Here is a 25,056-nt window from a genome sequence, read left to right as displayed (position 1 = left end):
GAAGAAGAAGAAGAAGAAGAAAGAAAGAAAGAAAGAAAGAAAGAAAGAAAGAAAGAAAGAAAGAAAGAAAAACGTAAAGAGTATACCTATTACAACATTGAAGGAAGAATGAATAAAGAGAAAAACGAAAGAAACAGAAAAAAACGATATGGAATGCACTAGAACACCATAGTGTGATGGACGAAGGCCCGGGTAATGCATGACTTGCTGGTTTCTGTGTGCGGACCGAGCAAAAGATGAAACCAGACATTTCTTTACTTCTCCTTTCTTATCACAGAACAGAATCACGCTAGCCTATTCTTGGTGCTGAGTGTCGGTTGTTTCTGATGGAGACGAATGGATCGGCTCCCGAATACTGACTTCTTCACTGACCTCCGCTCGGCGGCTGCATGGATAGTGTTGCGCTCTCTTTCGTCACCTTTTGTGCTGCAAAAAGGAAACATTGTCAGAAAACGTGTCGCTATGAAGGCATTTTTACCCAAGGAAAAGGTTGTCAAGCGAGGGTTTTCGCGTGTAAGACGTTGAAATAATGTTTACATAGCAATATGTCGCGTTCTGCCATAAAGTTCGACATAAATATATAAAAAAAAATATATACTCTTTGATATCAATTACGACGTGCGAGAGGCTATAGAGGTAGTGTAGACCTAACACATGTCGGTATTGTCAGCTTAAGATGTTCAAAGGTTCCTGAACCCAAAGAGAATATTCACATTGCGGGTGTTAAGCGGTTGAGGGTCACAGTACCCACAATGAAGAAGACAAAATAAAGTGAAGTAAAGAACTTGGATCCTCACAGAATCGGATTCGCTCAACCTGATTTCCTCAGACACCGCAGCGAGCGTCTCACAGGGCCGGAATCCGAGGCCTGGCATACAAGATATATTACCTGTATTGTGTCCGGAATTAACACAAGGGTATGATTTTCATCCTCGCACCGGATTCAAGGTAATATAAAGCAAACACTGGCAGGCACGCAAGCCGTCATTCCATCATGTAAGTCCATGAAAGCGAACCAGGTCGCTCTCGCATTCCATTGTGAGCCTCCCCGTTGAATTGGTCTTCAGACTTGCATACGTGATGGCGGGTCTGGGGACGTGGGCTGCTGCCGCGGCACATATGTGGCTGATGGGCGCACTGCAGGGCTTGTGTGTGTTTCTACCTATGGCTAAACTGCTTACACTACTACTACTTAGCTTAAAGAAACTTTGAAGGCAAGAATAAACAAAAAACGGATGGCAGAGAAAGTAGGTCTTTCGAAGTTTGCTGCAAAACATTCAAACCAATATATTTCATTGAGTGAACTAACATCAAGGAGTGAACTATTCTGATGCACTTAGGGTTAACATGGCAGCCTCAGAAATGCTACGCAAATTCTACTACTGTAGAATAGGTACACTATTATCCATACATCACCAAGGCAGAGCGGTTCGCTCATCCATGTGCACGGAACAACAGGGCCTCCTTAGCATGCCTGATATTAGGTGTCTGAGAAGCACCAACACAGACCAAAACCGACTGACGTGTCTTCCGCAAGCACCTTACAAAATAATTAATCAGACGTTATTAGGCTGCAGGGGTCAAACGACTACCTGCCACTCCAGGACAAACAGAATCCTCATAGTAAAATAATACATGTTTCCTGTTTTGAATCACCATCTCTCTCTCTCTCTCTCTCTCTCTCTCTCTCTCTCTCTCTCTCTCTCTCTCTCTCTCTCTCTCTCTCTCTCTCTCTCTCTCTCTCTCATAAACAGGCAGGAGTTTTCTTTTGAACATATTTCCTTGAATGTGAAGCACTTTCGGCATTACAGATCTTCCTTTCGATATTCTCCTGCTTTCTTAAAGTCACGTTCAGGTATATTGCGCGTTTAAGAAGTTACAGTAGAAACCCAGAAATTCTAGAAGTCGGGACAGACAGATGACCAGGGGGCAAGATGAAATTAGAACATTTGTCAGCGAGAAGGAGTACACTTATATCAGGGAGGTGGAGAACACTGGGAAAGGCTTTTGTTCTGCAGTGGACTAGTAACAGCTTAAGATGATGGACACACACACACACACACACACACACACACACACACACACACACACACACACACACACACACACACACTATTAAACTACATTATTTATCACGTTCCAATAAACGATTTCAAAGTTAAGGAAACTCGTCGAGAAATGCGCGCCCGACGATTTGTAATACCTCACGCAGTCCACTTACCGGCGGGAATGAGAACACTCCGCCGGAAACACGCTCCGAGAAGGTGCGGGCCGCAAAATATTGAAGTGGTTAGCCGAGACTTTCTCGAGAGGATTGGCCGAGTCCCTGTGAAAAATGGTTCTTGCCGTGTGAGGAATTAAAGTATGCAAATTGACCCCTTTTCGAAGCCTCCTCGGTGAGGCGGCGGCAGCAAAGCAAAGGGGAGGCATCAAGGCACCTGAGCCGGCAAGTCATCATTGAACCCTGATAAGTATTGCACCCAGACCCTTCATCTCAAGACCACAAAGGTCAACATTCACGCCGTTGGCGTGTCAAGCAGTATAAATGCATTCAAGCTCAAGGCATAAATACAAAGAAAAGTTATCCCGGAGTATAGAGATGTTAAAGGGAATAAAGGGAAATACATTACATCACAAAGATTGCTCACTTAAAGCTGACCAGTGTGGCAGAGGCGACCCGCCCTACCCGTGCTCAGCAGGCGGCCCAACGCTCGTCGGATCGGCAGCAACACTCGTCCTCGGGGCCGCCGCCACACACCGCTGCCCGCCGGGGAGGCGTGGGAAACACGGTGCTTCATTTTTACTTGGCTAACGACTGTGTCCAACACGTGAACACATACACATCCATTCCTACATGAACCGATGACCCCTCCCCCCCCCGTTCTTTCTCTCTCTCTCTATCTATCTATCTATCTATCTATCTGTATCTATATATGGCTTTCTACCTTTATATTTTCGTCCTTGCTCACATTTTTCAATATTTTTATTAGTAGACCTTGATTTTCCCCATGATCCATCCAGGCGACGACAGTAATTACTGCCTAATAAAAATGGTCATAAGTTTCGGATGTTATATTCTCGAGTATAGATATTTAGGGCATCTACACGGTGCTCCTTCCTAACACACAACGGCGGGTATACAGGCCCACAAATCGGCTAACGAGCTCTTACGCTCTCTCCGGGAAAGTAGTGGCTGACGATCAAAAGTTCAGCACGTGATCAGACCGTCGTTAAAGTACACAAACCTTTGGTATTTCCAAGTAGCGTATGAAACATTTTTCTCTCGCACGCACGGACGCACATAGGGTACACACAAAATAAATAAATAAAAATAAAAATACAAACGAACACAAAAGAAAGCACACACAAAAAAAGCGTTGGCAGACTGAATGACAGTTGCAGCAGGAGTGAGACGCAGACAAAGTCACTGACAGAAAAAAAAGCTGCAATAACCGACAAACAGGCACAGGCACTCAGTGACAACACATGCGATGAAATAAGACATATAAATAAGGCAGAATAAAAGTTACAAATAGACAGGCAGAAAGGCCGAACAATCAAGGCAAACACAGACAAATAATCATAATCTGACACACAGCCAGGATGACACAGAGAAGCATTTTCCAGGTGTCCTGTAGATGTATTTGACTGTACAAGGTACGTAGTCACAGTTGCAAATGAACACTGACCAGTATTTTAAGTTTTATTTTGCTTGAAAATTCAGCAAAAAAAGTGTAAATCTCTTAATTCTATAATGGCATGACAAATATTACTAACGAAAAGACTTTCAACAAACGCTAAATATAAGTAATAATTGGATGCAGCATTCTGTACCCGACAAAAAGAGGCGTAAGCAGAATATATTACCTAAGTATCATAAACCTGCACAATCTTAGCCCGAGTATAAACCGGTATAATCCTGGTAACTCTCTCGGAAGCTTGAGCTGCTCTACAATAATTACCATCGCTTCCCATGCCAGAATGCATTCCGTTCCGGTTCTGAAAACTTATTTTAAAGGCTCCAATTTTCACATTGCGCTGACTGTTCAAATAGAGTTTCCACAGAGTTCGCATGGTGCAAATATGTCGATCAAAATATTCAGTTTATTTCCTCTATACCCATGATGATTCGCCCGTCGGTAGTTTTAATTGGAATTCTTGGTCAACCTTTTATACGCCGACGGTTAAAGGGTTAGTGTTGCCGGCCGCCGCTCCACCGGCCTAGCCTGGCCTGCCTTTTATTCCTGGCCGGGCTGGCTTGCGGCAGCCAGGTGTACCTCACTTGTCCCTCGGCGCAGACACCGTGAAAGCTATTCCGAACTATAAACGGAAAGCACAAGAATTTCGGAATTCATGATCGAACAGTTTCTAATTCCCAGGTCTGTGAAAAAACTGACAAACCTTTCATTATATACAGCCACATTCAAGCGGACTCGTTGCAGCGCATTAAATATTGGTATTGCTTTCTTGTGGACATACAAAAAGATGACTATTACTTTATTAAAAGTATAAATTAAACATCGCTGATGCAAATGCTAAATGAGTTCTTAACACTCAGTTTAACATACAAAACTTTGCCAAAATGCAGTTTCGTATGTTCATGAAATACAAAATTATTTTGCCCTAACGGTTGAGCTGGGGATCAACTGGGCACTTGTAGAGTCTCCTAGAGCAATCCCGCATAAGGTCATGGGGGAAGATTTCTTTTTTTGTAATGGTTGTCCATGTCATCTTGGGTGAAAAAAAACAATAGCAGGTCAGAGAGTAAACTCACAAGGACTTACACAATGATGTACTGCCATTGAGCCAAGTCGGTCTACACAAACCAATCCTTGAAAACTAACCAACTGCCATAACGATGCATTTTACCTGTTTAACTTTCAAGCGTATTTACCTAACAAACAAACTTTTCTATATTTTCTTCTTGAATATCAATGTAACAAATTGCAGGTATTGCTGCCGATGATAGATTCTTCAAGTTCGTAAGAAAAATTACCCACAGCCCCTAAAAACCTTCGTATATCAAGTCACTGAAAAGTTTTTCCCTATTAAAATAAAAGAAACACAGATTAATCCGACCGTCAAGAAACACAACAAAGCCTCATACAGCACACGAATATTGGCGTAAAATTATAAAGAAAAATAACAACAAAATTACACATGTAGCAGAGATTTACGGCCACACCAGAAGAGACTCTGACCGCCCCGCAACAGTTCCAATAGGTCATTCAATCTTTTCTTCCCCTTAGTCTTTGTGAACGTGAGCCATAGTAGTGATGCAAAGTGTTATTAATGCAACAGTCACTACAAAACTATATCCTCACTATCCTCGCCCATGCAACACACACACACACACACACACACACACACACACACACACACACACACAAAGCGCACTCTCTCTCTCTCTCTCTCTCTCTCTCTTTCTAGAAACTTCACTCCATTAGCCACACCATTACCTTCAACATCATGAATATTCGCAGACACCTCTTTCATAATTTCCTTCTATCTAATTTCCATACTAACGAAAGGCGCCCACCTGTAAATGACTCCCCATGTTCTTTGTCTGTGAAAAATACCTGTCCATAGCATTAACTTGGTCAAATTCATCTGCCACACAGAAGGATATACATTTGGTATTCATAAAAGCCAAGCCAAATGTTTCCATACATAATTTAAATACAGTAAACCATTTTCGATTTTGAGCTTCAAATGTAAACGCCGGGATCGGTAATAACGGCATTAATATTACATCAGAACATTTCGTCGCATTTCCATGTTACTGACTTAATAAACTGAACATGCCACCACGTAGTCCTACATTCGCTATCTGCCGTTTCCATGTCTCTGTCCTTTCTTCTGGGTCACTAACTGCTTTCAGTAATAAGGAGTTGGGTTTCTACACAATTGATAAGATAGTCAGTCTTTCGGTAACCTTTTAGCCCATCGATGGTGTGGTCGGTATGCTGCCCTGACTTCTAGTCAGAAGGTCCGGGTTCGATTCCTGGCACTCAGTGGTGTTCATTTGGGAACTTTCCCTCTTATGTTCAGGCATCCGATTCAACACCCTCCGATATATAACACTGCTTCCGTCATGCCCTATCACAGCTGTCTCTACGAATACAGCACTGCAGAGGAAACACCTCCATCCCCGCATGTGGTCTTCACACAGCTGCACACTCTCGTGTTTACTCTGTCTGTTTGCTTAATGAATGCCGAGCAATATATCAGCCACTTCATACAAGGCAATGTTGGAATTTTTAATGCGCTATTGATAAATCGTGTGTGTGTGTGTGTGTGTTTAAAGCTGGAATGGAGACCCTTTCACTTAACTATGTTAGAAGCATTTAATATTACACACGTTCCATCGCTCGGGACTCCTCGGGCGCCCACACAACATTCGATGTCTTGTGTTGTTGCCCATGGTAAGGATTACCTCTCATAAAGGCACCTGTAAGATACTGGCACACTGTGCTTGTAGATTTACTTCCAATTCCTTAAATACGGTTTACAAATCCCAATAATATAAATGACTCGGAGAGGAATTCATGGATATAAAATGCTGAGAAGAAAAATCTCCACCAGGGAAATGAAGGCAGTGGCGCAGTGTGGCGGCGCATAAATTAGTCTGCAAATCCCCTTTCATCAGATCAAGAGATGCATGAAGAGATAACTTTTAATTTACGTGATCATGGCGGGATACGCCAAGTACTTTTTATTGCAGCGAAATTAAAGCGTGGGTCTCCGTGAGGATCACTAATTTCTAGAATGGAAAGAACGAGAACACAAAAACTACACAGATGACCAAACTTCAAACAATTTCTTTCAACTTTCTAATAACACGACAAAGGTCACGGAGATCCCTCTTGCCACAAAATAAAGCCTACGACGAGACTGATCAAGTAAAAATAATAAAAAAAGAGGAGGGCGATAGAATAAGAGCTTTTGAAAGGCTAACCCATTTTACGATGCCACAATGTGTCCGCGCCAGGGTGAGCGCTTTGTGGGGCCCAAATTTTATACATTAAGTACTTAAGGGAGTTAATATTAGGGAGTATGTCGCTGCTGCAGGCTCTCAGAGAAGTTAGTAACGCTAAGTTTTATGCACTCAACCCACTTCAGCGCGGCGGAGCATGTCGGGCCCCGCTAGGACCTCCGGGCGGTGGCGGCGGAGAGGGGGCCAACAAAGGGAGCTTCCTAAACCTAAATAACTAAGTCGCTCCAATTCTCGTACTTTTTTACCTTTAATCCGTTAGTCCATCACTGTCACTTGCTTTTTGCTTCATAGATGCTGCAATCGTTCCCTACAGCATAAATAAATCAACATATTATTACGTTAGAGCGTACTGAATTAAATTTATATTACATTATATTGAGTTTATATATAATGAGAGTTAATGAATAAGTGATTCATGGAAAGCAGCCACGCTACCTCGAAATTCCCACGTCTATATTTTCATGAGGAGAGGATGGAGGGAGTGGAGGTATGAACGAGGGACGGAAGTAAACGACAAGGGGATGAACGGCATGTGAGATAAGGAAACGGGGAGTGGAAGGACGGTACTGGAGAATGAAATGATGATAGGTAAGAGAGGGAGGCAGAGGGAAGCTACGGTGTGTGAGGTAGGAAATTAACGAGAGATAATGACGGACAACTCTCCAACTATGAACACACACACACACACACACACACATACACACACACACACACAAGCTAAAGCACGCAAACCACCGATAATATGGTGGTGTGGAGTCAGACGAAGCAATAATGACAGGAGAAGGATGAGGAGGAAGAGAAAGGGAACAAAGAGGACAAGGAGGAGGAGTAAAAGGACAAGAATCAGGAGGAGGAAAAGGAGGAGGAGGAATGAGCAAAGGAAGAAGGTCAAGAGCATGAAGGAGGAGGAGGAGAAGGACGAGTAGGAAAGGGAGGATGAGGAGGAAAGGGAGGAAGGGGAGGAAAGGGAGAAAGAGAACGGAAGGAGAGAGACAGGAAGGAGGAAGAGGAAGGAAAGAGGGAGGTAGACAGGAAAGAAGGGGGGAGAGCCAACGTGAGGATAAAAACAAGAGGGGAGAACAGTAAAGATATTGATGTATAGAAACATAACCTATTTGAAGGATCTACATTATCCCACATCTTGCATCATCCAGAAGTATAACTAACGGACGGGAAGGAGAGTGTTCCCCTTCTCCATGCCCTCCACTCCTCCCCTTCCCCTTTCCTTCCCCAGCAAAAGAGGAGGCGGAATAGTAGGAGCAGAAAGAAGTGGAGGAGTAGATGAGGTGAAACTGGAGGAGGAGGAAGAGGAGGAAGAAGGAAATTATGTAGGTAAAATACATGGTGCCGCGAGGAAGAGGAAGAAGAGGAGGGGAAAGGAAGGAGGAGGAGGAGGAGGAGGATTATGTAAGTAAAATTCATGGCGCGGCATGGAGGAGGTGGTAGAACCGGAGGGGGAGGAGGGGGAGGGAGAGGAGAAGGAAGGAATGAAAGACTAATGGAGGGAAGCCGGGAGGAAGAATGGAATGAAGGAGAATGGAAAGGAAGATCTAAGGAATGAAGAAACAAGAGGAAAAGATTAAGAACGGACGACAGGAAGGAAGGATGGATAAAAGCTAGATGAGAGGAAGGAGGAGACAGAAAATAAAATTGGAGAGGGAGGCGTATATCAATTGATCACTGTTCATATCGGGAGAAGTAACTACCCTGAGAAATCTACCTGACGCAATACACACCCACTACAAAATTAAAGTAAAGTACGACAACAAAACAATGAAACTAGCTGAGAGAGAGAGAGAGAGAGAGAGAGAGAGAGAGAGAGAGAGAGAGAGAGAGAGAGAGAGAGAGAGAGAGAGAGAGAGAGAGAGAGAGAGAGAGAGAGAGAGAGTAATTTAATTAAAGAAAACTATCAAACGAAAAGCGAAACTGCAGACACCACCATCATTAGCCTCACCACCACCTTCACCACCATCACGATCACTAGCATCATCACCAACACCATCACCATCACCACTGCCATCATACCACCACTATAACCAACATCATTACCATCATAAGCTTCCACATCATAAGCCACACTGCCTGCCAGCCCCGAGAGACGTTTCCTTGGGCTGTCATCTCTTACCAGATTAAAAATTATGGAAATCACAGGAAATTTCATCGAGGCAGCGTTAAGATGCATTGGAATTTTTACTTGGCGACCTGGGAATACCTGTTTTGCGTCTTGCTATCTAACCTACATTCAATATTATCTTTGATTTGGAAGATTCTTTTTGCCTTCAACCCTGGATTTCCTTCGTCTCATCCCCTCGGTTTATCATTTCCGTCTCTTCTCAACATCTGACTATTACTGTTATCTTGCCCTCCGCTCTCCTCCTCCCTTTCCTGTGCGCACGTTTACCTCCCCTTCTTTCTTCTCTCCAGCGTATCACCGTCATCTTTTCTCCACCTCATCTCGTTCTTCCTCATGCTCCTCCACCTCCACGTATTCCTCATCATTTCCTCTTTTCTTCCTCCCTTTCTTTGCTCCTTCCAATTACGTTCCCGCTCCTCCTCGGCGTCCTCCTCTCCGCCGAGTGTTCATCAAGCATAAAGATTTTGCTTTCGCTGAATTAGGTGATAAAAAGAAAGAATTAGGGGACGGTCGCAAAATGTGTTGTAGTTTATGGAGTCTGTCTTTCCTGGGCCATTTTCCTCGTGTTATCTCTCATTTCTCTTTATCGTATTTATTTTTTTACCCTGGCAAATAATACGGCTTATACATTTTTCATGATTATAATTTTTTGCAAGACGTTTAAAATTTTGTATGTTTCTTTTGAGGCTTAAGATTACGAGATTAACTTTCTAAGTATGATAAGTATTAATTACAGTAAGGGTATTTCTCTTACAAAAACATCCTTAAAATCAGACAGGAATAGTACGCGCACAACATTACCTTGATTAAAATGCAACAATATAAAACAAATCGCTGTCCGGTGATGTACAGTGCTCTCGCTTTAAAAATATTTATGAAAAGAGAAAGTTCTATATCACTGTCATCTGAGAAGCTTTAATAAGGATGAGGCAATCTCTCAAGATGTATAACCTCTGCATATTAATTTAATATTATGCACAGAACCGCTGACACTAATGCAAACCACCATCTTTTATAACATCCAATAACTATGTGAAGCTCCCGCACTAAAAAAATCAGATGAAAAGTGAGTACGGCAGACATTATTTTCTCCTGCTGCCGAAAAAATGTCCCCCTCTCTCGACCATCTGGCCACTCTGAGATATCTCTTTTTTTTTTTTTTTCGAAATAGAACGTCATTTACACGATTGTAGCTCTAGTTAATGTATTATACACAGATTTTCTTTTTTTTCCTTTTTGTCGAGGATATTCTTGTTTTCTAGAAAAAAAACATGAGCATGAATTATCTTCGTTCTCTGTCATTCTGTGACTTGTAAATTAGTGGTTTAAATGCCACAAAGTGCCACACGATCCGTTAGCTAAGGCGACGATGTTAAACAAAGCCAGATATTTCACTCTCACCGGCAAGAGTAAATGTTCGACTGATGTCTGGCGCGTGGATAGACTGATGTCTGGCGCGGGGATACATAAAACCCAAGTACACAGACAAATGTATAGGTCAACAAAAAGTGACTTATTGCACCACTTGGTCACACTCACCACGTACTATATTCACACAACAGGCACAGCACACAGGCCCGACACGAGATCTACACATCATACAGGTACCACAATTACAGGAAGCAGTAGACTTCACAATGGCACAACAGGAGAACGACAAAGAACAAACACAGACACAATAAAGGAACACTACAACATAGGAATCACTATAACCGTGCCTGCAGAAATCTGGACGGACAGCAAAATTCGTTTGTGCGAAATACCTCCTGTTTGTCTTTCGGGCAGAGTGGTTGGTAAAAATGGTGGATAAAATTGGTCGGGGAGTTAATTAATCGAGTCGACTGTAGGTGACTGGACTGCTCTCCCCTGCCCTTGTGTCCTAGCCCCAGGACGTCTTAAGGGTGCTGGTGCTGGATGATCTCTTACCTCTGAGCAGAGGTTTTGGGGCGCATTAAAGTACGATAAAGATGCTAAGATATTTGTAAAGTCTTTCTTGGCACCGCGACAGCTGTGGTTATCGAGCGCTGTGAGATCATTGATATATTTCGAAAAAGTTAAACAAGTAAAAAGTAAGACAGATTACTGGATTAAAACATTTTACAATTGAGATAACTCATTAAAACTAGGCCAGTCTCCTCTAAAGTCTGAAAGCCATATGTGCAGGAGACTGGGGATTTTTTTTACAAGTACAGAAAAGGTTTACAAAACTACCATGCACTCCCCAGAAGGGTTTTTTTTTTTTTTTTTCATTCTGTGCTAAAGGGAATGGCATGCTCGGTGCGGCGGCCTAGTTGATTAATCCATTAAAGGTCCCACCACTGCATGAAAAATATTACCAATTCCACTGACAAAAAACGACAATTCTTATTCATTCTCCCAGAAAGTCATCAAATTTTCAAGACCGATCAATAATGACTAATATCATCAACAACGTTTCTTGGGTTGTGTCGTTACCGTTTTTACTATGCCTGTTTCGGGTAACCCACATTATATTTTGTAGCACTCCTTACATTTATATCTATATGATCCTATATATATATATATATATATATATATATATATATATATATATATATATATATATATATATATATATATATATATATATATATATATATATATATATATATATATAAGTGCGTTAGTGTTTATAGGCATTGACTATCATGGCTTAATCTGTTGCATTCCCATAATCTGCAGTGTTGTTCTCTATTTATCTACTGCATAATTTTATCTAATATCTTATCGCATTCATTATTGTTTAAAGATCTCTTCAAAATGTGAGAGCTGCCATGACACTCTCTTACGTGGGTCAACTCCCAAACGAATTTTGCTTCTATTTACTCCTACTTACACAGTAGTTTCATTATAGGATTGTCAGTTCTCCTTCAGAACAACCATCCACCTTTAATTCTGTATTCAACTTTAAATTGGATGTACGTACATCATTATTTCACTGAACTCAATAACAAGTTATTCATGTTATACGCCTTTATCGTTTGGCTTCTTCCGTGCAAAACAAATGTTTCAACCATTATTGCTTCTCAGAACGTAAAAAACACCACAGAGGCAAGGTGCACAGGGGTTGATATTGCCTTCATCATCATTATCTTCGTAATTACCACGACTCAGCTTAGTACCCTCCCCTCACCTGCCCTGCCTTGCCTTCCCACCCCAGCAGCAGCAGCTCACGGCCACCCAGCGCCGCTCCCACCTGCCTCGTTATCACCATCATTATCATTACCAACACAACCCACACAGCCAACACACCTGCTAAAAATAGTCATTAGCCCATCACAACAACCACCATCACCATGCGCTACACCCTCCACCACCACCATACCGGTCACCACAAGACTTGGACGTCGCAGTTATCTCAACACATTCACCAAAGGTCGGCCACGCCTTTGAGTGAGTGCCAGAACATCTATCAGGAATACCACAAAAGGTAGAGGCATCAAAGCCGCCGCTCTCAGACGCTAGCACTGCTAAAATAAAGTTACTGCAGTTTCGACAATTTTGCAACGCCTACTATTGGCGTTCGCTTTTCAGTGTTTTGGTGATGGTGAGCTCTGGCCTGTAGTGGGATAACGTGACTGGACTTGGCGAATTAGAGACCATGAAAACCCTGGAACATTATCTTTAAATAATTAGCTGTTATATTTTTCCTTGCGGTACATACTGATTCAGTGATGGGGAGCTCTGGCCCATGAGGTGATGACTTGATAGGAGCTTGGTGATATAAAATACATGAGAACCCTTTGTGAATATGAATTGTAAGTAAATGATCTGTAACTTTATCTCTCATTTTCTCTGTTAAACGATGTATGGATTAATATTTTTTTTTCTATTATTTACTTCAGTAGATGAACATTTAGTGGTTGATCGCAAAGCTCTTAACTATAATAACCTGTGCAGTCCACACAGAGAGGTTTGATGTGGAGAAAACACACAGGGCAGGGGTAGGTGCGGCATTTGTGTCGTGTCTTTCTGTCGTCCTGTCGTCTTCCTGTCTCCCCGTCATCTGACACAGTGAGCACGTCTTCTGATTTTCGCTCCTGGTCACCGACGCATATTTGTATGTAAGCACGTTCGTGGGACAAAATCCACCCAACACCACCCCGACACCCTAACAAGAGTGACTGAGCGACACATCACTCTCATCCTCCAAAAGACCAACAAGCAAAATTAAGATATGTATCGGAGACGCTACCACAACAGAGCCAAGGGCCACGCAGTGAGTACGTGAAAACTAAAGAGTGTATTTTTTATAATGCACGTAGGTCTTGTGCATGGGATTGATGGTGAGTTTGAAAAGTCATCATCATATGCCTACTGGTCGCCAATCCACTGTAAACTCATTCTCTGCACAATCAGCCCAAAATTGGTGTTTCAATAGTTACATGTAGACTACTGATCTATTGACTATATTAATTGCTTGCTAGGGGATGTCACGAAAGCAATAGGTTAATGGTGCCCAATGGGAATTACTGACAACTCCATCATCACATCAGAGACACCATCCCCAGCATCCTCACCACCAAGACCAACACAAAAATACCACTACTACACCAACACGGCCACCTTCACTTAGCAAGCACATCAGCCACTACACCTTCGCCACACCATCACCACACCACCACCACCACCACTACCACGCCATCAGTTCCACATGTGATGGACCCGGCCGCCATATTTTGCTTGCCTCATCGTGCGGTAGTGATTGACTTCTGAAGCGAATTACTGCCAAGTGTACGGTCATTTCGCGTGTGTTATACGACTGACTGAACATAACGACACTGTTAACTTCATCAGTTGCCCGTAATGGCTAATAATGTTCTCTGTGTCATGGAAATTATATCGCTGACAAATGGCGCGTGAAAGCTGTTCTCTCTATGCCTTGCTAACCGTGGCCAACACCTGTCCTCGGAATGGCAGTAAATGGATTATGATTGACTGGTGTTATATCTTGACGCCATTTACCTCCACTTACCCGTGTAATTCTAGTGATTACTACGTAGTGTTATGTGTGTGTGTGTGTGTGTGTGTGTGTGTGTGTGTGTGTGTGCGCGCGCGCCATCTCCACCAAGGGCTATGAAAGTCTTGCCTTCATTCCCAAAACGTGTTTCGAATCAGGAGACTTTTTGCTCCGCCTTCATTCAGTTTGTTTTGTCTGTCACTTTCTCGGCTTTTGGATACGACCAAATTAGATTTCGCTGTGTCAATCTTGTGGGTAAAGCTGAGGTAGGGAGCGAGTTAATTTATATTTTACGCATACGCTTTCGGCATCGAGGGGAAAACAAGGTGGAGGCGGACGGCACGGGGTGAGGTCGTCAAGGGGGGATGGAGGATGAGAGGGGAGCGAGACAAGGAAGTAGCGGCGAGGAAAATTATAATCCTTTCCATTTTTTAGTCTGCGTGTGTAGCAAGGATGAAGAAAAAGTAAGAGAGGTCAGCAAAAATAATACGAGGGTAAGAGCAGCAGAGATGATGACAGCGAAAGGAAGCAGTGCCCAGAGACAAATAGAGATGAAGAATGTATTACCTGCTAATGACAGAGGGGGAGAAAAATAGTGACCCAGCGGGGAATAAGTCACGGCGGGGTGAATAGCATAAAGGCGCCTTGCTACATACTCGTGCCGGGGAGGGATTTTTTTTAACTCGGGGACGTCAGTAAAATTCATAACAGCAATAAATCACCTCAACCTCCTCTGAATAGACAGGAAAGGGTGAGGGTTGGTACACAGAAAATCAGATTACCTGTCGTACGGCAAGAGAAAGTGTGCAGGTGTGAAAGAGCTTGTTCAGAATACCTAATACACCGGCCAACATTCTTCGCATTTAAACCCGGATAGCTAAGGCAAGTTGGGGGAATTTCAGCGAGTAATAGGCGACTAATAGCTTGGGGAGGAGTGAGAGGACGAAGAGCAGGAGAGTCAATTGGAAGGTTAAAGGGGCTACACTACCATTGAAAATATTTGCCACATTTTTGCCGTGGATATATCGCTTTAAGTGTACAAGTTAACTTTACATATTACGACGCGCTGCCATGATGGTGAAAAAAATATTATCGTATACGAGGAGAGAGTGTGACCATGATTAGGACTTAGAAGACAGAGCAGAGGAAAAGGGTAAAAGGATAGGAAAGTCACGGAGATGAAAATAAGAAAATCGAGGGAAAGAAGGAAAGATAGTGAGGGCACGGTTAACGAAGAGACAAGGCGATGGAATACGATAAAAGAGAGTGCAAGCTGACAAAAATAAAGAAAACGATAACGAATAAAATTAAATAAGCTTGAACAATTAAGGGACACAAGGTTATCGTATATGAGGAGAAAGTGTGAGTATAATTAGGAAAAACGACAGAGCACAAGAAATGGATAAGAAAAATAATTGGAAAGGAAAATGAAATAAAAGAAAACGAAGGAAAAATGGTGAGGGGGTGGTTAACAAAGAGGCAAGGCGGTGGAATGCGATTAAAGAGAGGCAAGGTAACAAAAATAAAGGAAACAATAACGGATAAAAGAGAGGGAAAGGTCAGTACAGGGATACAAGGCAGAAGAATAACACAGGAAGAGTGCAAAGTGACGAATATTAAAAACGAAACAAAAAATAAGGTGTTGGCATTGTTAAAGAACAGACACAATACAGGGGATTAAGATAAAAAAGGAAATGGAGGTCGACAAAAATAGGCAAACAAAAGATATCGAGAGAAAAAAACAGGAGAAATTTTACGGCTACGCAGTAAATCCGACATAACCGGTAGCGTGGATGCAACTCACGTCGGGTTGTCAATCAAGATTACGTCAGGTTATATGAGATTTCTCCGCCGTTCCTCAGCGTCTGTGATACGATTCGCTATATACGAGAACGCCAAGGCCACTAGCTACATACAAAACCCACCTCCTCCTTGCCCCTCACCCCAACCCCCTCAACCCGGAACCCCGATCCCCACATATAGAAGCGAGATGCCATTCGCAGTCATGACAACAAATAACCACCTGCTACATAAGTTTGTCTGGATAATACCCACACGGTTACTCGGAATGACCCGTCACTGTAAGGAAGGATTGATGGAGGGTGAACGGTGCGAGGAAACGAGGGAATGATAATGAAAAAAAGGATGTTAGGAAGGATGGATGGAAGAAAACAAGGTAATAATTAGGGAAGGGTCGAGCGGATGAACGAAAGAACAAATCAAGCAAGTGAGAAAGGAAGGAAGGAGGAATGAAAGAGAAGAAGGAACGAAGGAACGAAGCAAGTAAGTGAATAAAAGGAGGAAAGCAGAAACCATGAAGCTACTGAAAGAAGAAAGAAAGAAAGAAAGAAAGGAAGGAAGGGAGTAAAAAATCAAAATAATAAAAAGGAAGACAGAAAACGAAAGAAGAGAAAAAATAAGGAAAATAGCGAAGAAAGGAAGACGGACAGGTAGGAAGCAGGTCGGGGCAGGTGGCTGGCAGTGAGTGGTGTTCATGAGCCTGCCACTCCGTCATCGCACGCGTGACGCCGGCAACAACGGTGCTAGGGCGTGCCATGAGTCTACTAATTGGCGTCCTTCGCGTTATCGGCGGAGACTCGCGGGCCGGGCAGCGTGCGGACCCCCGACCCGGCAAATGGCTATGCAAGTTTGAACTGCTAATCGAGGACACGGACGACAAACCTAAATAAGCTGAATGAGCGGAACGAACGCGAGCCCCCTCCTTCCCATCCCTGCCCGCCGCTGCACGTCCCGAGAGAGACAATGTTACAGCAATTTGCCGCCGCGTTCTCAAGGGCGTGACGCCAAAGGTCGGCCGTCCCGAGGCTGTTCTCCTTTGTGTCTTGTTTCCTCTGATGAACAAAGGGACGGCCACTCAAGTCAAGTCTCCCTCGCAACAACGATTTTATGCAATTAAGCAGAAGATAATGGCGTTTGCGATATTTTTTCTTTTTAAATATCCCACAGAAGAAAAATCGAGACGCGTTTATTCATGAGATGTAGCGAATGGATATATAATTAACGTGGGATTTTCATGAGCATGTGAAATGCGTTTAAAGTGGTATAAAGGGAGAACGATAAGCGTTCCTTCCTTCCTTCCTTCCTTAACTTCCTCCGACTTGCCTTCCTGCCGCCGTCTCTTACTCCGTTTTTCATTTAAACTTCACTCCTAGTTAATTAACGGTAAGACCCGCCGTAATTTCCTGTATCATTAAGAGTCATTAGTCACAACACCCATTCTTTCAGGATGTCTCAATTACCTGAAAATCGCCTTCATAATTAACTTCCCTCGCCGGCCACGGGAAACTGATGAGAGCCTTCGCCTAATGGCCGCTAGTTGCCGTTAATGAGCACGATGGAGATACGAGACCGAGGTCAAGCACAGACTGTCGGGCGGTACTCGTTGCAGCACCCGATATTAGCCTTCATGGTGCTTGCTCTTCATGATGAGAGAGGCGGAATGGGTAATAATAAGTAAGAGTAAAAGAATGGTACAGCGCCATACCTGATGACTATATCTGGCACACTAGATTATGGAGCAAGTATGTGAAGTCTGAACATTCAAGCAAGGCCGGCATCTCGTTCATTTCAAGTTTCGTCCGGCGCGCCTCCAATCACTGGAAGTACCGGATGAAACTCTCCGCCTCCTCCAGCACCGACCATTCTGAGGGGAACTTTAGAGGGAACCAGACGCTAAATGGTTCGATTAGTCTCACGCCTTCCTTCCACCTCCAACAATCGATTCCCACGTCAGAGTTTCTACGGACCTCCACCAGAATTTCCTTTCGCTTCATCCTGACCGCAATAGTTTACCGCTTTTCGGGTGATGGATAGCGGCACTCAGAGGAGGCATTGGCAAGGCACAGTGACTAGGAGGGAGGTGTTGTGACGGCGATGATGTGGCGGGGTGTACTGGTGTGGTGTAGAGTGGTGTGGTGTAGAAAGAAGTGGTATGGTGTGGAAAGGAGTGGTGTGGTGTGAAAAGGAGTGGTGTGGTGTAGAAATGGAAGGTGGTGGGGTGGGGTGTATTGTGGAAAGAAATGGTGTGGTGAGGAGGCGAGTGGTGTGACGTGGTTTGGTATGGCGTGGCTTGGCAAGGTACGATGTGGTGAAGTGCGCAGTCTCTGGCGTGTGGTGCTATTACCTTGGGCGTTCCTGATACAAATCGTGAAATACTACTTACCCCACCGGCGGAAGGCAGAGCTGGAGGGCTTTAGAGCGGCTCAGCACCACAGCTCAGGGACTTCTGTGGTTCACCTCTTCCTATTTCCTTGAGCTGCTGAAAGAGATGATAAATTTATGCCTTAAAGCAAGAGTGTTTCATATCAAAAAAGGCATAACAAAACCTATTCTCATTTCACCTCGCCCGCCTGGCAAAAGGACATAAATTTAGTATCAGCTTTACGAGGCGAGTCATCAATATTTCGTACAGCAATTATTAATATAAATGGACTCGTCTATTATATTTCCATTCGACACGTCGGGCACGGAGGAAGGTAAAAGATTAATTTACTCGGATAGGAGGTGCGCGAGGGGAGGAATGTGTGAAGGGCCTGAGGGGACGGCGGCGTGAGGGGAGGATACGCAGCAGAAAGAATATGAAGGGAGGAAGGTGCGAGGAACCATGCAGGGGTAAGGGTGAAGGGAGTGGTGTGAAAAGCGTAGGCATGCGGGAGGAAAAGAGAAAAAAAAGGAGGATGTCACTGTATAAAAGGAGAATGTAAAGATGAAATAATGGAGAGCGTTGAGGAAAAATTGACCATGAAAGGCACGTCAGGAGGTGCTGATGGTGGTGGTGGTGGTGGTGCTGAGTGGCTATAGTGGTGGTGATGGTGGTGGTGATGCCGGAAATAAGAAACTCTGACAAACCTGGACGTGGACTCGAATTAGAACACACTTGGCTTATCTTGAAGTCTTTCCACTACCATTCACCTTAAGTTTTTCTTCTCCTTACCAGTCTGTGCGTTTGTGAAGCTCCAGTGAAGTAAACACGACGAACATAACAAAATCAAAACGTAAAAGTCAGCTAGCACGATACGTTAGCTTAGACTGAAGTAAAGTCACGGTAAAGGGACACATAATACTGGACGGACTGGTAATGACTGCTGCGTGGATTGACGGAAAGGAAACACGAGAGGAGAGGAGAATAAGATGAAGAGAACGGGGCTAAAGAGGAGGTGTAGGAAAAAATGTTATTGTCAGTAGCAAGGAAGACTTCTAGTTAGGTTGCAGGGGAGTATTAGCTGTCTAAAGAAAAAGTTAAGAGATCTCTTGTAAGGGGAGGAGAGGAAAGAATATGGAAGGGGAAGAAGGGTGAAAGGGAGCAAAAGGGAAGAATTTGTTTGGAAGTAACACGGAGGAGGGGAGGAAGTGAAAGGGGAGCCTGAAGTAAGGAGGAAGAAAGCGGAGGCAGGGCGACGGGAAAGGGGAGACAAAGAGGAAGGAAAAGAGCGGAGGGAGGAGGGGAGAAGAAAGATGGACAGAGGAGGAAGCCTATACGAGAGAGCCATTCACGGAAAACTATGATTAACCGAGTCAGGGCGCAGCCGGAGTGACAGAGACCCACGAGCCAAGTTGTCCGGGAATGAAGCCGCTAATGAAGTGGCTCACAACGGGAAATAATTCTGGCAAAATCCTGAAGCGGGAAAAGCGCAAAAGATCCCGTTAAAGTTGGAGACGCAAGTTTTGTCTCCAAGCTGAGGGGGAGCAGATGGGGAGGAAATTAATGATAGCAACGCGAGAGTATTCCCTATTATCTCACGACAGCTTTGGACAGTTCATTAATAGTACGTTAGTTTTCTCCCTCTCTCTCTCACCCTCTCTTTGCAGCATCGACAACCATTGGGAGCACCATTTAGCCAGCCAGACAGTCAGCCATTCAGCCAGCCAGCCAGCCAGCCGGCACCGAAATCCTCCCCTGTTGCACACCGTATCCCTCCGTTATCTGGGAGCTCAAATATATAACAAGAATTTTAGGGAGCCATATCAGCCTCTCTCCGCGGCTGCCTTCGTTTCACTCTTGCGATTAGCCGGCACAGGAAAGGGGGAGACCGAGCCAAACTGTTGCTGCTGCTGCTGGAACCGGATCTTCCCAAAGTCTGTGTCCCTGAGCGTGTTTATAAATTGAATACTCATTATGGAAACTAGCAATGGGAGTAGTGTCTGTGGGAGGTGTAAGCGTAGGTAAGAAGAAACGCAATTCGTCTTTGCACATCAGTTTTCACACGGCATAGAAGCTTGGGTAGAAAATAATCTTAATAGAGCTTCGACTTGAATCTGGGTCATAAAATCTACACTTTACGTAGATCTCTCTCGAATCGTATATCCAAGTCTCAGAGAACGTAAATTGTCTACTCAGTCTTGGTCTAGGAACATTCACGCGTGCCATTCAGAATCCTCATAACGCGTGTGCTGTTTAAGTGGAGTTGTGGAGGATATACGTGCAAGGGAGGGAGTTCAAGGGAGAATAGAATGATGTTCAATTCAGTCTAATACATAAGGGTACTATACACGGAACCAGAACACTCCCTCCATAAAAGGTGCAATGATGATGATGATACAGTCCAACAACACTTCCAATAAAGTAAATAGGACAGGATGGAATACAACGATACAACGCACCTTCTTCCCTCAACAAAGTCTGTCCTGATAGCCTTTGTTTTGAGCAAATATCTCGACTAGAGACTGGTACACACTATTCCTTGACTTTTACAGATATAGGAGCAGACTGACACACTAATCATCCCCATCCTTTTAAAACAGCCTACAAAAAGAGACTGACAGGCAACAATACATTTACGTGAAACAAATATACGAAAAAAAAAAAAATTTGCTCTAACCAGAAACGAAAACTGACACGCGATATTTTCTGCTCTTCACTACCTTTTCTTCCTTTCTTCCTTTTTCTCTTTTTTTTTTCAGTTCGACAGAAAGCTTGATATGCCATGGTCTCGCTGCCCACACACAGCTGCTCCTCTGGGGACGAGCCGCTTGCATTAAACAGCCACTGAAACGCAGCTTGACTATGCTCCCCCTTGAACAGCGAAGTGCAACATTAAGGGAGGACTCAGCGCTTTTTCCCCCACTTCTTGTCTGGTGGCGGCGGTGGAGTTGGCGGCAAATTTCCCGTCAGCCCACGTCAGTCACTTCCACTTCCTTCTCCCTCACGCACTCCCTCTCACCCTTCCTTGCCTGCTTCTTCCCTCCCTCCCTCCACCGTTTTCCTTCCCCTCTTCCGCCTCTCCGCTTCTCCCACCGCTTCCAGCTTCTCCAAGTTTGCAGCGAGGGGGGAAAAAATGCTTCAGGCGAGGGAGTTGAATTTTTCCTCCTCAGCGTCGCCACCGTCCTGAAACTCGACTGGCAACTCCGATAAGCTGCAACCTTTTCCTCGCTCTCTGCTTCGTATCCTCTCATTCTTAAGACCTACAACTACCCTCCCCCGCTCCCTGGTTCAGGATCATACATTCATCGCCCGTTCTCTGAGCACCACCCGAGTTTCCGCATCTTCTTTCTTTGTCTCTCGATTTGCACTTTTATCATGGTCCTGCGTATATAGCTAATATCTCGCCGTTCTTCGGTCATAAAAGTGATTCTCTTCCAGTTCTCGCAGCCTCATCATTGGAGCTCTCTTACGGCTCCCTTACCCTCCTCAGCGCGTCGCCAAAAGACCGATATTACTTCTTTCACGTCTCTATCATCTCCTTCCTCAATCAGATGGAATATTTTTCTCGTTGGCTCGCTCCTTTTTCCTCCCGCTCGCTCTTTCTCCCTCCACCCAGGGCCACACGGGCTTGCAGCTGAATTCACATGTTCACCTTCTTTACCCAAAATTTCGTGCGTCTGATCCGCCTCCCCGTCGCCTCTGCAGCTGTATCGATGCTCCAAACTATTTCCAGCCAGAAGGATTACTCGTGGGTAAAATCGGACTGCGTTTCCGCCGGTGATATCGGATATCCTTAAAGACAGAACTAGTAGCAAAGACGCCACCTTTTTCTGTGATGTCTGTCTTCTGTTTCTTCTCATCAGCCTCTCCGTCCTGAATATCGATAAGGGACTTTTTTTCTGTTGAAGATCTGGGTTTTATTCTTTATTTCGATGTTGGGAAAGTTTGCGTTTAAGCCTTCACTTTGTGAGTCGTACAAATATATACGACTAAGGACAACGTTCAAGAGGGTTTCTCAGCCTAGGCGAGATTCCCAGCACTTGGCGTAAGGCTTTTCAGGTTACCAAGGAAGTGGAAAGAAAATCACCAAAGAACCCGAATAAAAAAATTGCCGTTCCCTACTTGGAAAAGATCTTACCTGGAGGTCTTCGAGACTCCACGATTCATATATTTTTCAGACATTTTAATGATTTTAAATTGTTTTCATGATACATATTTTCTTTATTATAAGGAAAAAACAAATTACTAAATCATGATCTTATGTATGAACTGCTTTATTATTTTTTACACAAGAAAAATTATTCTTCCAAAAATTCCATAGTTTTTTAAACATCGAATTCATAATGATATAGGAAACAAACTTATTTAATCTAGAAGGCGGCCAGAAACTAGAAGAAAAAACACAAACAGCTTACTGGGTAGTGTTGAAACTTCAGAAATTGTCCTTGGGGTTTACAGCCTTGGAAACGTTCGCGGTACCTTAAGCAGAAAAAAAACACTTCATAACATCAACAACAAATAAAATCGACATAACTCTGAGCCCTGTCTCGTTTGTGGTGGTGCCATGGGGGGGGGGAGAGTTGGAGACCTCGGCTGGTGCACTTTTATGAGATTTGAAGTGGTCGTGAGAAGAAAATTAACCTTACACCATCTTATCGCGCCCAGGCAACTAACTGGAGGAGGTGTAGCACGTCCTCCTTTTGGTCGTCACGCGGAAGAAGCAGAATATGGGCGTAATTGCCGTCTGAAGGAGCACAGCTACAAGCCACACAAACAAGACGCTCTCAAGGAGTTACAGGAGGGCAGCGGCTTGTTGGATGGGCTATTTCACAGAGCCTTTTATTATACCTTACTGTTACCTTGTGCTGGACATTGGCGGCTGAGAATGTGTGGGAAAGAAAAGAAAGAGAACGAAAGAAAGACGGAAAGAAAGTAAGAAAGAAAAGAAAGAAAAGAAAGAAGGAAAGAGACAAATAAAAAAAAATGATGAAAGGATGAAAGAAGCAAACCAACACGAAAAAGAGAGCTATAAGAAAGAAATGTGTAAATAGAATGTTAGTAGAGAAAAAGACAACCAGAATGAATGAAGAAAAAATTAGGAATATAAAAACAGGAGGAAGAAAGGCGACCAATAGAATATTATATTAGCGTAGTGCATGAATCATTTCTTCTTCACTCCTTGCCGGAGAGGGCTGATTAATATGTGATACCAAGACTCTCGCAAAACCTTTCCAAACTTCCTCACTGTGGCTCCCTTGACTCGGGCAGACTGCTTGGCCACTAAAGTTTCCGTGTTTGTATTATCCCCCGTTTGAAGCGAAGGAAAAGGGCGCCGAGAGGTCTGAAGTGCACTAACCTTAATCACCCAAACGGAAAATTTAGATACGGATTTTTATCATATCCCTTGCCAGTCTCAGGATGCGTACAATCAAAGAGTATTGCGAATAATAGACTTTTCTTTCTAACTCTCCTCCGATAAATATATACTTCACGTTCTTGAAAATAGTTAATATCCCTCCAGCGGCAGGAAAAGGAATACATCATTCCAGTAAATGATTCATATAACTCCACCTGATAAACAATTCACGTTCTTGAAAATGGCCAATACCCCCTCTAGCGGCAGAGAAAGACATATCATCCCAATGACCTCCTTATATAACTCCACAAGTCTCCTGTCTTACTACGTTTCTTCTCCCGTCTGTACCTGCCCTTGTCCTTGAGTCTAGTGTTTCTCATTACTAAAAAAAAACGGAAGATGGCATGTGTCAGAGAGATGCTGGGGAGAGTAAAGATGACTAAGTGTCTCGATACGACGAACATAAAAAGAGGTATAACTAACATATTCTGCGTCATGGCAAAGTCCCTCAAAGTAATACGTGTTGACATTGATGCTACAAAAATCATTATCATATTATGTATACAAGAGAATAGAGGTTAAAATTAATGGCTAGAAAATGCCGACTTTTGTTGCGGTGCCTTGATAATAATGAAAGATTTTATCAAAGCATACAATATTTTTTTTTAATTTTGCAGGTCGGTAACAACAAAAAATCGTTAAATATGGTTAAAATATTCGATCATTTCTTTTTGAGTGGACTTTAATATTACTTGCTCTGAAAATGACAGAATGGTTCACTGGCTTTTTTTCTTATTATACTTTTTTTCCAGCGATAACAAAGCAGGGATAAGCTATTTTTTTTTTTTTTTTTTAAGTGGGGGGAGAGAGAGGAGGCGAGATGTCGAAGGGAAAAAGGAAGGGGAGGGGAGAGGAGCGGAAGGGGCAAAACAAGTCTCAGCGTCGGCAATCCTCGGGAGAGTTTTATGATGGTGGAGAGAAATTACGAGGAATAAGCTAAGAATAACACGTCCCCTCAAGCGATCATGATGATGATGGTGATATTCTAGGCTGTTGTTGTTGGAAGTGGTGATGATGGAAATGATGAAGTTGTTATTGGTAGTATAGGTGTTGGTAGAGGTGGTTACAGTGTTGATACCGGTATTGGCTGTGATAGTGTTGGTAACGGTGGTGGTGGTGGTCATGCTATTTCTTGTCTAGTAATAGTAGTAGTGGTTGTGGTTAAGGCGGAGGGCGTGGTAGTGATGGCGGTAATGGTGTTGGTGGTGGTGGTAATAATCGTAATGGTTCCAACAATAAGTCTTATGTAAAACAAGGACCACAATGACGTCAGAGGCCGGCCGGAGACAGCGAATCAAGGACCTTGGCGCTGGTGGTTTCCGAGGCTAATTCTAGTACTGCGCTTCTGTACTGATGGAAAATAAATCCC

The sequence above is a fragment of the Eriocheir sinensis genome, chromosome 34 (genome assembly GCF_024679095.1).
Source record: "Eriocheir sinensis breed Jianghai 21 chromosome 34, ASM2467909v1, whole genome shotgun sequence".
Classification (NCBI taxonomy): domain Eukaryota; kingdom Metazoa; phylum Arthropoda; class Malacostraca; order Decapoda; family Varunidae; genus Eriocheir; species Eriocheir sinensis.
Note: the sequence above shows the minus strand (reverse complement) of the source record.